This window comes from Lacerta agilis, chromosome 4 (genome assembly GCF_009819535.1).
Source record: "Lacerta agilis isolate rLacAgi1 chromosome 4, rLacAgi1.pri, whole genome shotgun sequence".
NCBI lineage: Eukaryota > Metazoa > Chordata > Lepidosauria > Squamata > Lacertidae > Lacerta > Lacerta agilis.
Genome location: NC_046315.1, coordinates 9,625,299 through 9,640,247, shown reverse-complemented (window position 1 = coordinate 9,640,247; position 14,949 = coordinate 9,625,299). Strand labels below are relative to the sequence as shown.

Sequence of the window (14,949 nt, the reverse complement as noted above, 5' to 3'; positions counted from 1 at the left end):
TCATGTTTTGCCCAGTCAGTTACCCATTTATTACTTCCTATACCTTTCAACGAGATTTGGACTGGGCTAATAATAATAATAATAATAATAATAATAATAAAGCATCCCACCATGGAATCTCCCACCTTAAGCAGCCTTAAGTGGAGGGGTGCACCAAGAATCGCACCATGTTACTCTGCGGGCCTGGCTCTTCACTGCAAAAGGATGGCAGCTTCCCCCAGAGACTGCAATGGTGACCCAGGTAACTTGGGTTGCCTGGATGAGGCTCTAAACCTGCCAGGCGTCTCCTCCTGAGGGTGTTCCCAGGAGCTTCTGTTCTCCATTATCCTTGGGCAAATGTTCTGAACCGCCAGGCGACGGCTGAGGTTGTCCCATCCTGGAGCCAAGTCATCAATCTCTTCACCTCCCCACTTGCCAATATGAATCTCGTGCTTCCGCCTGCCCGTTTAGACACGCTAGAGTCTAGACTCGAAAGTGGGGGACGGGACGGGGACGCGCCAAAAAAATTCTTGCGGAGGTTACGACCCTACTAGTTGGGTGGTCTTGCCGAGCCAGTGCAGGAGGGGTGGGGTGGGGTGGGGGAAGAAATGGAAAATACAAGGAGTTGTTTGAGAGCCAGATTGGAAGGAGCGTGGGAACGCTGCCCAAACTGGAGAAGCAAGCTCTGCCCGGTTCTTACTTGGACAACATTATAAATAAGAGCAAAGAGCTCGGCAGGATGAGAGCAAATGAGAGATTTAGCCAAAAATATCTCACCCCTCCCCTCCCCTAAAGCATCCCCCAGCCCCAGCCCCACCCCCCAGCCCCCAGTGCCCACTTCTAAAGTCGTCAACTGCTCAGAAAGAAAAGGAGCTGTTCAGTCATCCCATCGGCTAAATTTCCCGGGCTGCTTTTATATTTTCGCCACTCTCGCTCTGACCTTAAAGGTAAAGGTAAAGGGACCCCTGAGCATTAGGTCCAGTCGCGGACGACTCTGGGGTTGCAGCACTCATCTCGCTTTACTGGCTGAGAGAGCCAGCGTACAGCTTCCAGTTCATGTGGCCAGCATGACTAAGCCGCTTCTGGCGAACCAGAGCAGCACACGGAAACACCATTTACCTTCCCGCCGGAGCGGTACCTATTTATCTACTTGCACTTTGATGGGCTTTCGAACTGCTAGGCTGGCAGGAGCAGGGACCGAGGCATGGGAGCTCACCCCGTCACGGGGATTCGAACCCCCGACCTTCTGATCAGCAAGCCCTAGGCTCTGTGGTTTAACCCACAGCGCCACCCGCGTCCCGTCCGCTCTGACCTTAAGCCAGCCATTTAAACTCTCTTTTCTTCTGCCGAGTCCCTTTATATCATCGTGGTATTTGCCCTGCCCCTTCAGCGAGGTTAATCCACAAAGTCAAAGCAGTTGGCTTCAGGCTGTCTTGGGGGGGGCCTGGTTCAACACCCCTCTTAAGAGACAGTGACCGCAAGCACAAATGGGGGGGGGGAATTGCCTGACAACTAGAGAACTCCCTGCAAAACTTACTCTTGCTTTTGCCGTAAATTGGCCTAGGGGCCCATGTCATTCGCTTATTTCTGAATTTTATCTACCACCTTACCACTTCCACACACACATACACACCCCCGTAGGTGGTCACACTCCTTGGTCCATGTGTGCCACCTTTTAGCCGGGGACCTGGATGAGACCACCCCAGACATGAGGTGGAGGGGAGAAACTGTGTCTCCCTTGGCTTAGCAGAGATTTTGAAGGGTCCTCTCAGAGTCTGGGTTGCGAGATGACGTCACCAGTTGTGACCACTGTGATAGACAGCTGGTCGGTCAAAATTCAGAACACTCAGGGTTGGGTTTTTTCCCCCTTTCCTTTTTTTAGTGCTGATAGCTCTCTAGGGAAGAGGTAGGAATATTCAGACTCGGTGCTGCTTTCCTGTCTCAGGACTGAAGCACTCGTGACCCACTTGTTCCGATTTTACTTTTGGCACACATTTACCACCTCACGTTTCTATAGAGTTGGAAGGGACCCTGAGTACAATCTAGTCCAACCCCCCCCCCAAAGCAGTTGTCCCGTACGGGGGGTCGAACCTGCAAACCTTGGCATTATCGGCACCACGCTCTAACCAACTGAGCTATCTGCCTCTTATGAAATGCTGATCGCATGTGGATCATTGAAAGGTTAAAAACTAAAACCGGGCTTCCGGCAGTAAACTGGCAGGAAGCTACAGATTGTAAGCTCCTTGCGGGAGAGACCTGGCATTTTTGCTGAACGTAAAGCAGCACGTACAATGATGGTGCTGCACGGACTATTAATTGCAGAGAAAAGGAATTGTTTTTTTCCGGATTCCCTGGCCCTTGGAGCTGGCGGCTGGTCTTTTCTGCTTTACGTTACCCCATAAAGCACTGTGTGCATTGTTGATGCCCTCTAAATGAATGATAGGCAGGCAGGAGGAAGGCAAGGGAGGGGATGCATTTAGCGGCGGCCGTGGTAAGAGCTTGCTGTAGCCGTGAAAAGGCTCGTAGGCTAGGCTTCAGGCCGCCTGCTATTTATTCTGACCTTATTACTCACAGCACCCAGAATAAATAAACAGACCTTTTTGCCATTCTTTGACCAACATGCTCCCCCTTCCTTCCCTGCCGCTTTCCTGTTTCTCTCGTAACAAAGGCTCGGTCTCCTGTTGTTGTTGTTGTTGTTGTTGTTGTTGTTGCTGATGTTGTCGTTTCCCCCTTCCCCAACCTCTGACCCTTCTCCTCGCCTTCCCCGCGCCTCTGTAACATTTCTGCACTGTCTCGTACTAATCCGTACTGCACTTGACTCAACCCTACTTTACTTGTCCTTGTCTTTTATCTCCCAAGCTCACTATCTGGATAAGGTAGTGAAAGGTATGGTGGTCTTCCTTCCTCTTTTTTCTCCCTCGTTTGTCTCTGTGTTTGAAACCCAGGTAGACAGCCCTCCCCATTTGTTTGCACGCACCCCCCCAAAAAAGTCAATAAATTAGATCCCATCTTTTCTCCATGTTCACAGGCACTCTCACCTAATGTATGAAAAGACTGGCTTTTCAGGCATTTAGGCTGAGGGAGGGGGGAATGTTGTTTTTTGCAACTTCCATCATGCCATATCCATGATTCCTCTATCCTACCCATTCCATCTCTCCTTCCCACCTAGCCAAGTTATTCGGGGCGGGGGAGATAGCAGCAATTACTGCATCAGCATGTGGTTTAAGATAATGATAATAATGATAATAATAATAATTGTATGGCCCAAGAGGTGAAGACACAGGTGAGTGTGTTTGATATACAAAGTCTCTTGGTTACAGGTGGGTAGCCGTGTTGGTCTGCCATAGTCAAAACAAAATAAAAAATTCTTTCCAGTAGCACCTTAGAGACCAACTAAGTTTGTTCTTGGTATGAGCTTTTGTGTGCATGCACACTTCTTCAGATACACTGAAACAGAAGTCACCAGATCCTTAAATATAGTGAGGGAGTGGGGAGGGGTATTACTCAGAAGGGTGGTGGGAATGGGTGATCAGCTGATGGGTGTGGAAAACCTGTTGACGACTCTTAACGGCTGTAATTAGTCTTGCAGGGAAAGGCAAGGGGTGAGATAGCTTAAGATAGCTTTGTTGTGTATAATGAGATAAGAATCCAATGTCTTTGTTCAGACCAGGTTTCTCCATGGTTTTAAGTTTGGTGATAAGTTGGTTTTCAGTTTGAAATGAGTAATATTGACTGCAGCAAAATTCAGCGGGGCCAAATCCCCAAGCCAAGTTGACCTGTTGGTGCATACGTGCTGTAGATCAGGGCTAGAGAACAGCTGGCCCCACAGGATGTTGGCTGGGCTCCAGTCCTCCTCATCCCCTAAGCACCAGCCATGGTGACAGGGGCTGATGGCAGTTGGAATCAAGGAATATCTGGGCTGCACTGTGTCGGCTAAGATTTCTGGGTGATACGCTACCTGCCCCACAGACTGCATCAGAGCATGTCCTTTTGCTATCTTAAGAAAAGCAGCGAGTGAATCTGCTTACAAACGGGCCAGTTCACACCATGCAGCAGTCTGCGTGGGCTTGCAACCGGGTGTCAGGGTGGGCCACAGTTTATACAAACTGGCTAAATTCAACATCATGTTGCAACGAAAGAAAGGCCAGCGACGTGTTTCAAGTGCATTCGTCGGCAGTTCATCTGTTGCAGCAACGTTCACCCAGTTCAGTTAAAAGCTTAAATTGAAATGTCTCCATCAACTAAAGTGGTGCCCTTGATTAATCAGGTAATGACTTTTTAATTTTGTTGCTGTTGTTTCCATTACAAAAAGAAACAAAAAACTGCCGATTGTAAGCTCCATCTCAGAAGAGGCATTTCTTCCTGCAACACCATGCTTTTGCTACTTTAGAACTACTGTGGGTTATCTTAATTTTTTTTAATGCATATTTCGTTGACTAAAGTGCATGCAGTCAACCGACTTGTGATTCCTTGAGCAACGTTGCAGCCCGACGTGCAGCAACAGTGACCGGAGGTTTTGGTGACTGTGCAACAGGTGGGGGCCAAAGTATTGCCGCTCTGGTGCACGCATCCAAAAGCAGATACCAGCTCCATGAGTTAACTTTGTGCTGTGTGAATTTCCTTCCCTGTGTCCTGAATCTCCCACAATTCAGCATCATTGGCTGACCGATGTGAGAGCCAGTGTGGTGTAGTGGTTAAGAGTGGTAGACTTGTAATCTGGTGAACCGGGTTCACGTCTCCGCTCCTCCACATGCAGCTGCTGGGCTAGTCACACTTCTTTGAAGTCTCTCAGCCCCACTCACCTCACAGAGTGTTTGTTGTGGGGGAGGAAGGGAAAGGAGAATGTTAGCCGCTTTGAGACTCCTTTGGGTAGTGATAAAGCGGGATATCAAATCCAAACTCCTCCTCCTCCTCCTCCTCCTCCTCCTCCTCCTCCTCCTCCTCCTCCTCTTCTTCTTGTATCCCTCAAGGCAGCGGAGGTTTAGGATGAGAGTTTTTCTCTTAGATGGGCTACCTGCGCAGGTGGATGAGCCCCATCTGCGCCTCACAGATCTAACGCCTGATGGATAAGGCAGGCAGTTCTTGGCTGAGGGTCAACTGAAGTTGGTGGGGCATTCCCTAATGAACCTTTGCACTAATGAACTAGCCTCTATTGCTGAAAAAGCCCCCAAACATGGAAGCTTTCCCACTGCTTGTGCACACACACACACGCACACACACGCACACACACACACACACACACACCCCAACACAAAACCCACCCGAATCCCCACTTGAGAGAAATGTTGGCTTACAACCAAGCTGGCGTCTGTCCTCACAAACAAAAAGTAGAGAGCCGCTTTTCAAGTAAATCCATCAAAATTACGCGAGAATGAGATTCAGGTTTTGTTTGCAGCCTTTGAAACCACACACTTTCTAAAATGTCTCACCACCACCCCAAAAAAAAGCCGTAAAAGGACTGCTCCAAAGTCAGTCTTCCTCTTTCAAGACTCTCCTGGGTTGGAGGCCGCACTTTATTAATTTAATTTATGGAATTATAGCTGCAGCCGGAGAGAGAGCGAGAGAGAGAGATATGCTGGAGAGTATTGCCTGCCATTTCAAAACGTGTTGCTAATTATGCACATTATATACAGCGGCCACAGGCAGCAATGGTTTCTTGTTATGGCTGTCATGATGGCAGTAGATTTGATTGACTTGGACAAGCACATCCTTTTGAAACTGCAGTGGTACTGCTGCGCATAGTTGTGAGGCCGGTGTGTGGGGAGGGTGCTGTTAAGAAGGCCCCCTGCCCCACTAAAAGCATTTGATGGTAGGTTATTGGCTACAGAGCAAAACCAGGTCGCTTCCCTTTTATATCAATGCGTAGGCCTGCAGCCCTGTGCAGTCGAACTTGGGAGTATATCCCATTTAATTCAATGGGGCTTCTTTCAGAGCAAACATGTTTTGGATCGTGCTGCTGGTTGATGAATCTGTTAGATAAATCAACTTGCAATTTAATTTTTAAAAAGCTCTCCCTCAGCTGATCAGGCAGCCTTTCTAGACAATAGCCCTGTGTGCAGTATACCTCTGTAGCAGTTTCATACCTCTTTAAACAGCCATTTATCACCTAACCCTCCGTGAGCTTCTCCAACTCGGCCCCCTTAACCTCAGCAGAACATGCCCAACTCATATCTCCTGCCCAACTCATATGCTTTTCCCTCTTTGCAATGCGCTGCCGCCTTTCCTTTCTCCGTTACGCGGTGGTAGACTTTGACCTCCCGGTGGTGGCGAACCCTCCGGATCAAGTTTTTGACCCTCTCCCTCTTGGCAGCCCCTCTTGGACATCCAAGAAGCAGAGAGGGGTCAAATCGTGCTTGCAAACAGGGGAGGGCAAGAGACGCCAAACAAACGCTAATCCCCGGGAACAAGCAAAAGCTGCTTTGGTGAGCCAGTTAGCCCTTCAGGAACAGAGAAACTTTGCGACAAAGGCTACTGCTCCTTGCCAAATTTTGTGCTTCGGAAGGGCTGCCCATCTCTGCGGCTCTCCCTTAATTGAATGAATGAAATTCCCCTGAATTTCTTTATGTTGCTTCCTCCACCACCCCCCCTTTAAGTATCCTTTGTTAGCTCAAGGGACAAGGGTCTGCTTTTGTCTCTGTTTAGCCACTTAGAGGGGTGGCAATTCTTGCGAACAATAGGGTGCATGTGAGTGGCGTCACTCTATTTCCGCCTCTCATCTACATGGGGGGACAAGGACTGGGGGGCCGAGCAAATCAAAAGATAACAGAGGAACAAGGGTGGGTGGAGAAAGAGGTTTTAAAGGCATACCTCATCTCCTTCAGATTCAGAGACGTGAAGAAGTGAATATCTCCATTCTTCCTTCTTCGTTGCCCTCCTTTCATCCCCCCCCCTTTAAAAAAGTCATCTATAAAATACTTGCTTTATCTTCCTCGAATTAACCCTTGCAAGCCAGGAACTGGAGAGGGTAGATTGTACTTTGTTAAGCAGGGCTGGTTAACTTATCATTATTATTATTACTATTATTTATTTTATTTTATTTCTTTACTGAATTTATATACCACTCCTATACCCGGCGGTCTCAGGGCAGTTCACAGAACAAAATCAAAATATAAAACTACAAAATATATAATCAGAATAAAAACAAAAACCCAATTCCCCCCCCCCCCAAAAAAAAGCCCACCACGTTTTAAAAGAGCATAGGATGTCAGTCAAATCAACCAAAGGCCTGGTTTAAAAAGAATGTTTTTGCCTGGTGCCTAAAGGTGTACAGTCAAACCTTGGATGTCGAACGTAATCCATTGTGGAAGCCTGTTCGGCTTCTGAAATGTTCAACAACTGAGGCGTGGCTTCTGATTGGTTGCAGGAGCTTCCTGTACTCAAGTGGAAGCCACGTCGGACGTTCGGCTTCCAATTTTTTTTTTCAAAAACCGTAGCATTTTCTCCTGGGTTTTCGGCATTCGGGAGCCAAAACATTCCAAAACGGAGGCGTTCAGAATCCGAGGTTTGACTGTATAATGAAGGCACCAGGCGAACTTCCCAGGGGAGAGCATTCCACAGATGGGGAGCCACTGCAGAGAAGGCCCCGTTCTCTCCGGACCTCTTGAGGAGGAGGCACACAAAGGAGGGCTTCAGAAGATGATCTCAGGGTCCGGGAAGGTTCATATGGAAAGAGGCAGTCCTTGAGGTATTGCGGTCCTCAGCTGTTGTTGTTGTTGGACACAAAGGTTACCTTCACACTTTGGCAGGCCAATGGATTTGGCCAAAAGCAACCTCCTCTCCCTCCCTCTTTCTCTCTCCCTCTCTCTCCCCCCCCCTCTCTCTCACACACACACACACACACACACACACAAATGCAAATACCCCCTGTCCCTGCTGAATATATGCAGATCAGCTGAAGCGGAGGGTTATCTCTACCTGCTCATCAGATGATTCATTCATATGATGACTGGTGGGGGGGGGACACACCCCACCCGCACTGTGTCTGCTTTACATTATTTTTCTCTATGCTTCTACCACTGAAATCGGAGGAGGGCAAGGGCAGAATTAAATGCCTTTGGGGGCTAGATCAGGCCCCAGTCCGAGGGTTAGCCAGCCCTCCCATAAAGTTTGCAGCAGGTTAAAGCGAGCGTGCTTGCCGTAAACCTTCGCGTTTACGACGCACTGCGGAGAGATCGGCACTTGCTGTAGCTTCCAGCTTCCATAACTCTTACTTGCTCACATGAGCAGAATGCATGGCTTGGAAGGAAGACGCCGTTTAGGCATTCCTAATCATTAGCACGTTTTGGGTTGGAATTGCCAAATCAGCCATTCTGATCTGAGCTGGGAGAGACTCCGTTGGTTTTGGTCTTCTCTAACCCAAAACAGCAAGACCATCGAAATCTTCTGGGCGTTATCTACACCAGAGACTCGAATTGGTTTAATAGCCGTCCCCTCACCCCCAGAGAACTAACTGTGGGGAGCCGCAGCCATTTGAGGGAGAGAGAAGGCAGGTCTCGAGCATCAGATTGTCAGCACGCTCAGAAAACTACACTCCCCAGGGTTCTTTGGGGCAAAGCCCGTGGCTGAAGAAATTCCAAACTCAAATCGCAGCGGCCAGGAGCCAGTTTGCATTTCCATCCACGCAGCCAGACGAGGCTTCTGCAAATCTTTATACTCGACCCAGTCGCACGGTGGAATGATTGGTGATAAACACATGCAGCGTGTACATAGCACTTCATACGCATCATCTCAGTAAGGGATACATCACTCTGTTCTGTCAGCAAACATTAAGGGAAAGGGGTTGGAACTAGATACAGTTGCAGGCTGAAAGAGAAGCTGAGGGAGTCTCGGAAGAAACTTTTGCACAACTGCTTTGCTGCACACTGAGCTTGGGGAAAAACAAGTCCAGCCACATCTTCTCAAGACATACAAAAACTAATTTGGAGTAGTGGTTAAGAGTGTCTGATCAGGAGCTTGGGAGAGCAGGGTTCAAATCCCCCACTTGGCCATGAAGCTTACTGGGGGACCTTGGGCCAGTGGCTGCCTCTCGGCCTGGCCTACCTTGCAGGGTTGTCTTGGGGATTAGTTGAGGAGCAGGAGAACCTTTTAAGCCACCTAGAGCTCATTGGAGGAGAAACGTGGAAAGGAAACACAATAAATAAATTAATTAAAGGATTATTATTTTTTAGAGACCAGGTGGTAATGAAAATATTTTCCAGTCCTATAAGACTTTCACAACTATCCCATACTTTAAATATATATATATATCTGAAGCTTGTGATTCTGTTTAACCCTTCATATTTTGGTCTGCGAATGTTCGCAGAGTCACCATGTGAGTTCTGCTTTAAAAGTCCATGACTTGTGGTGTGCTAATAGGGTGCGAAAAGGAATCAGAGAGTTGATTTACACAGACATACACCTGCGGGCTAAACCAGGTGAGGGCCGCCGAGAGATCTCAAACCCTCAGTGAGTTAAAGATTTCCCTTGCATGTGAGGCCAGGCTCTGGCAGATTGAGCAGACGAGACCCAACAGTCAAGGTGGTTTCTGCAGATGCTGTAGAGCAGGCATGTCCAACTGGTCAATCGTGATCTAATGGTTGATCGCGGGGCATCCCTGGCCGATCCTGGTCAATCACCCCCCTCCCCCCAAAATTGGGTACCCCCCCATAAAAAGCTCAACAACTTTGGTTCCCCCAAAAAAGCTCAAAGTTGAACTTTGGTCAATCCAATGGGTAGATCACTGCCAGTTTTTTGTAGTTCGCAGTCTCTTGGGAGTTGGACAACCCTGCTGGAGATGGGAAGGTAGCCTATCTAGGAGAAGGAAAGCTCCGATGCTAAACCTCCACTGCCTTGCAAGAGATCAGGAGACGAAAAGGCTAAGGAGTAGACACTACACAAATCCGGAGTGGAGTCCCTAAGACAGTTGGATGGCGCCTTGTCCGCCTCCTTCCGGCCGCTCCTGCCACCAAGCTGGTGCCAAACGTTTTGCTCTGCTTTCCTTTGGACCACATTAGCAAGACCAAAAAAGGGGGGTCTTGTCATCTGGGCAGCCCAGGACCTCCAGACACACTGCCCTCAGGCTTGCGTCCTGAGGAGGTCACTTCAGTGCTGCTAACGCCATGTAAAGACTGGCAGGGGGTGAAGGCTCTAAATTAGAGAAGCAAGTAATCTGGATTTGTAGACAGGGATGCGATGAAGTTATCAGGGATTTTGAAATGTTGATTCCAGGGCATCCCCTCTTCCTTTGCTGGGTGGGCAAGGAAGGAAACCAATTTTAATCCCTCCTCCCACTCAAGCTCCTTCAGCGTCCAACTCTAATCTCTAAATCAACCCTCTAGAAGGAGCCTTCTGAGGGAAATAGGAGGGTTATGGCTGGGACTAATTAAAGAGCTCTAATTGCCCAGATCATTAGCAGCAGATTATTCCGGCTACCAGTCTCTAAAAACTGCAAGGTAATCACTCGCTAATCTGAGTAAATAGCCTTGGCAGAAAGAGGGAAAATGTCATTGTATATACGGAGCAACTGGTTTTGTTTGCTTCCACCCTCCCAAACGTAGCTTGGCTCGTTATTTGTGCCGGAATGTCAGGCAAGAGCTGTGCATGGGAAAGCAATAATGACTCTCGGTTTGGTACTCCTGGTGCCTCAGTCTCCCATGCGTCTTGTTCACCACCTCCTCTGCTGCGTGCCACGGAAGATGATGAGAAGCATCCGCTTCCAGGTGTAAATGAGCTGTGGTTAGTCAAGGGCAACCTGTGGTTAGTTTAAACCAGGGGTCAGCAAACTTTTTCAGCAGGGGGTCGGTCCACCGTCCCTCAGACCTTGTGGGGGGCTGGACTATATTTTGAAAAAAAATATATGAATGAATTCCTATGCCCCACAAATAACCCAGAGATGCATTTTAAATAAAAGCACACATTCTACTCATGTGAAAACACTCTGATTCCCAAACCATCCGTGGGCCGTATTTAGGAGGTGATTGGGCCACATCCAGCCCCCGGGCCTTAGTTTGGGGACCCCTGGTTTAAACTATGGCTTCCGGAAATGAGCCGAGGTGAAACCGTGTTTTGTGGTCCTGCTGTGTTCCAACAAACCATAGCTAAAACTAACACAGACCCTGGTTCCAACACAATGACAAACTGCATTTAATTTAAACCTGTTACATGTAGGTAGCCATGTTGATCTGTCATAGTCAAAACAAAATAAAATAAAAAAATTCCTTCCAGTAGCATCTTAGAGACCAACTAAGTTTGTTCTTGGTATGAGCTTTCGTGTGTATGCACACTGGTATCTGAAGAAGTGTGCATGCACACGAAAGCTCATAATTTAAACCTGGAAGCAGATGCTACTAGTCTCCTCCTCCACTGCATTGCTAAAGGAGGTGAAGGGAGAGAGGATGCTCAGTCGCAAGGCTCAGACAACCTCATTTTCAAAAATTAGTAGTGGCCTGGCTTAGCAGTCTTGTAGCCCTCCTGCACCATGGATTTTGTGCTCACCGCTTGTCCATTATCCCTCAAACTATCATGATAAACAGGTGGTGCTCACCTGTGCTAACAGATGAGCACTCAAGCTTGCTCGGTTTTGGCACCACGCTTGTTAAAACTCCCATTTGGGTCTCCTTACCCGAGATCCATTCATACGGTGACATTCTAGTCGTGGAATCTCTCCTACAGGAAATTCCCCTTGTGTTGCTGCAGGAAGTAGGGTACTTACAAATGAAGGATGAGGAAGCTGTTGTTGGGCTGCAACTCCCTATCAGCCCCAGCCAGCATGGGCAATGGTCAGGGCTGATGGGAGTTGTAGTCCAGCAACATCTTGGAGGGCCACAGGTTCCCCATCCATGATAAGAATACTTCTACCACAGTTAGTTTGGATATGCTAGCCAATTATAACTACAGTGGTGCCCCGCTAGACGAATGCCTCGCTAGACGAAAAACTCGCTAGACGAAGGCATTCGTCTAGCGGAAGGCTGCCCCGCAAGACGAAAAAGTCCATGGGGCTGCCTCGCAAGACGAATTTTTTCGGGGTTTTTTTTCATCTAGCGAAAACCGCGGTTTACATTGCCGCTTCGCTAGACGAAAAACCCGCTAGACAAAAATACTCGCAGAACGAATTATTTTCGTCTAGCGGGGCACCACTGTATTTCGGAAAGCAGAAATAGTTATCCTGAACTGCTATCCATCCATACTGTTATCAGGTGCTTAGGACAAATAATGAGTTTTTCAATGAACTAAAATTGAGAGAACTGGAGACTCTCCTGTGATAGCATACTCTCCAACGTTTCTCCAATGAAAATAGGGATGTCCAATGGAAATGCAGGGTATTCCAAGATCAAATCAGAAACTGGGGCGGCTTCTGTAAATCCAGGGCTGTCCCTGGAAAACCGGGACACTTGGAGGGTCTGAGATAATATGAACATATGCACTCAGGGAATGAAGGAGGGACACAGCACCATGCTTCTAGGCAAAATATAAGTTACAAGAATCTCAGGAAGATCTGGTTGTAAGTTTAAATGGAAACAGGATAATGACTGAAGACTGCAGACAAAGGATAGATGTTATGCTTTAGACCGGTGGGTTTGGCCCCTCTGATACTGAGGGATAATTTTAAATCACCATGGGAAGGGGAGGTGGTGGAGGAAGTGCTGAAGTGCGGACTGTCCTCCCTTTATATAGAGTCCATGACGTATAGCCATGCTAAAGCGGTGATCGCTCAGAGATTGGGGGATATCGCCAGACACGAGGACATAGCCCGCATGAAACCTGGGATGTTTCTGGGGGAGCAGGTGTATCGGGCTGCACCAGCCAGTTTCCTGGCGGATATCCACTATGTGGAACAGGATGTGAGGGCTATCTGGCTGCGACATATGTCACCCCATTGATCGCCAGGGTTGATTTGGCTGATCTGGCTGGCTAGGCGGGTGTCCCCTTCCTCCCTCACCGCTCCATGTGCGTCCCTCCCGAAGCTGCGCGCTCGGTGGAAGAGGACGACCATCCCAGATAGAAGGAGTGTACCGTTCTTCGGTCAAGGGTATACGATAGCTGCGCTCCCCTGCTAGATCCTCCAAACTATGTGGAATACTGCAGACTACTCACTGCGGCCAGACTGAACGTTCTTGACTCGGCAGTTTTGAGGGGAAGATTTAGAGGAGTTCCATATGATCAGAGAACGCGCCATTGTGCTTTAGGAGAGGTAGAATCCACAGAACACATTCTACTCAGTTGTCCCTTTTATAACGATTTAGGGCAATATCTCATAGCCCCATATTTATCACAGTTTAGCTCTCGATTAAGAGAAAGGCAGGTAGCATATCTGCTGAATAAGCCCACTGGGAAAATAGCCTTATCTGTGGCTAAATTCCTCTTCCTGGCGCTCAAGTATGGAAGCGCAAAATCGAATGCCTCAATGTGGGTTATCTGTATGAGGTTTACTAGTGCTGTCCTATTTTAATTGTGTATCCCTCTGATGTTTGTTTGTTTTTTTAGTTCTATAATTTTGTATTGAGAAATGTTTTTTTTTTCTTTTCTTTCTGACTATTGGTCGAATAAAGGATATGGATGGATGAATAGATGTACTGTATTGTTATGTCGTATTGATAGTCACCACACAGATTGAAATTGGCCAACGATAAATGCAAGAAGCAAATGAAAATGGATGCCTGCAATTATTTTGCTAAAAACGGGGAGAAACCCTGCCCGTTGGAAGTATAATTTACGCTAGGCCCTGCCTTAACTTTGTTTTCATTTGCTCTGACAAAAAGGTACTCAAAATTAGGACTTGGGCAACACACTGGAACAGATCAATGATTAATTCGATAAGACAAACTCTGTGTTTAATACCTTGTTGACATTCCCAGCAGTCGATAAATCCGTCACTGCCAGTTCTTTTCAAATACTTGGCACTTTGTTTCCTCGGTTATTACTAGATTATTTAAAATATACCATTATAACGGAGGTAACGAAATTGTTTACGAAGATGCTGAAGCAAAAAAAAAAAAGGATAATCCCGATCACTTTTTGGGGTAGGATTTTTTAAAAGAGAGAATGTATTTTATTTTATTTTATTTTATTTTTGTAAATAGTTGGCTAAGAAGAGAGATAATGTAAACGGATAAATTGATGGGCATATTTATGGCATAAAGGAGCAAAGCGAACGAAAGTATTTTTTGTTAATGAAAATGGATCCTCCACATATTTTTTTCGGAATAAGAAAAATTGCAGTATAATTGATGCAGCGTATAATCTTTCTTTGACGTTCGCTACAGTAATTTGCAAATTGTTCCATTTGGAGATGAGAAAAGAAGTTGTTGTTTTTAGGGGGGGGGGCATTCCCATATATCTTCCATTGTGATTGCATGTCCAACCACCCACAAATCAGGTTCAGATGCTTGCATGCCCTCTTAAAAAAAGAAATGTTGACTTAAATGGTGCGAGCCTCCTTTTGTAGTGCCAGATTTACATATAAGCTAAACAAGCTATAGCTTAGGGTCCCACTCTCCGTGGGGGGGGGGGGTGCACAAAAAATTAAAGGGAAAAAACCCTGGATGGACATTTCCAAAATATAAGATATAAAGCAAATAAAATAAAACCTACATACAGCAGGAGTGTTTAGTTTTGTGTAGGCTCATATGATATAGGTCATGGGCCCAGCCTGCTAGCCTGCTCCCTAAAATATCACTGGTTTGCTCCTTTCTATATATATACAGGTGAAACTTGAAAAATTAGAATATCATGGAAAGGTTCATTTCTTTCAGTAATTCAACTTAAAAGGTGAAACTAATATATGAGATAGACTCATGACATGCAAAGTGAGCTATGTCAAGCCTTTATTTGTTATAATTGTGATGATTATGGCATACAGCTGATGAGAACCCCAAATTAACAATTTCAACTTTGGGGTTTTCATCATCTGCACGCCATAATCATCACAATTATAACAAGCAAAGGCTTGACATATCTCGCTTTGCATGTCATGAGTCTATCTCATATATTAAA

The 14,949-nt window shown here is 46.9% G+C and overlaps 1 protein-coding gene across 1 annotated transcript in view; it reads left to right on the top strand.

Moving 5' to 3' along the window:
* Nucleotides 1-14,949, top strand: part of TENM4 (teneurin transmembrane protein 4) — a 202,290-nt gene that overhangs the window by 92,011 nt on the left and 95,330 nt on the right. The window lies entirely within an intron of this gene.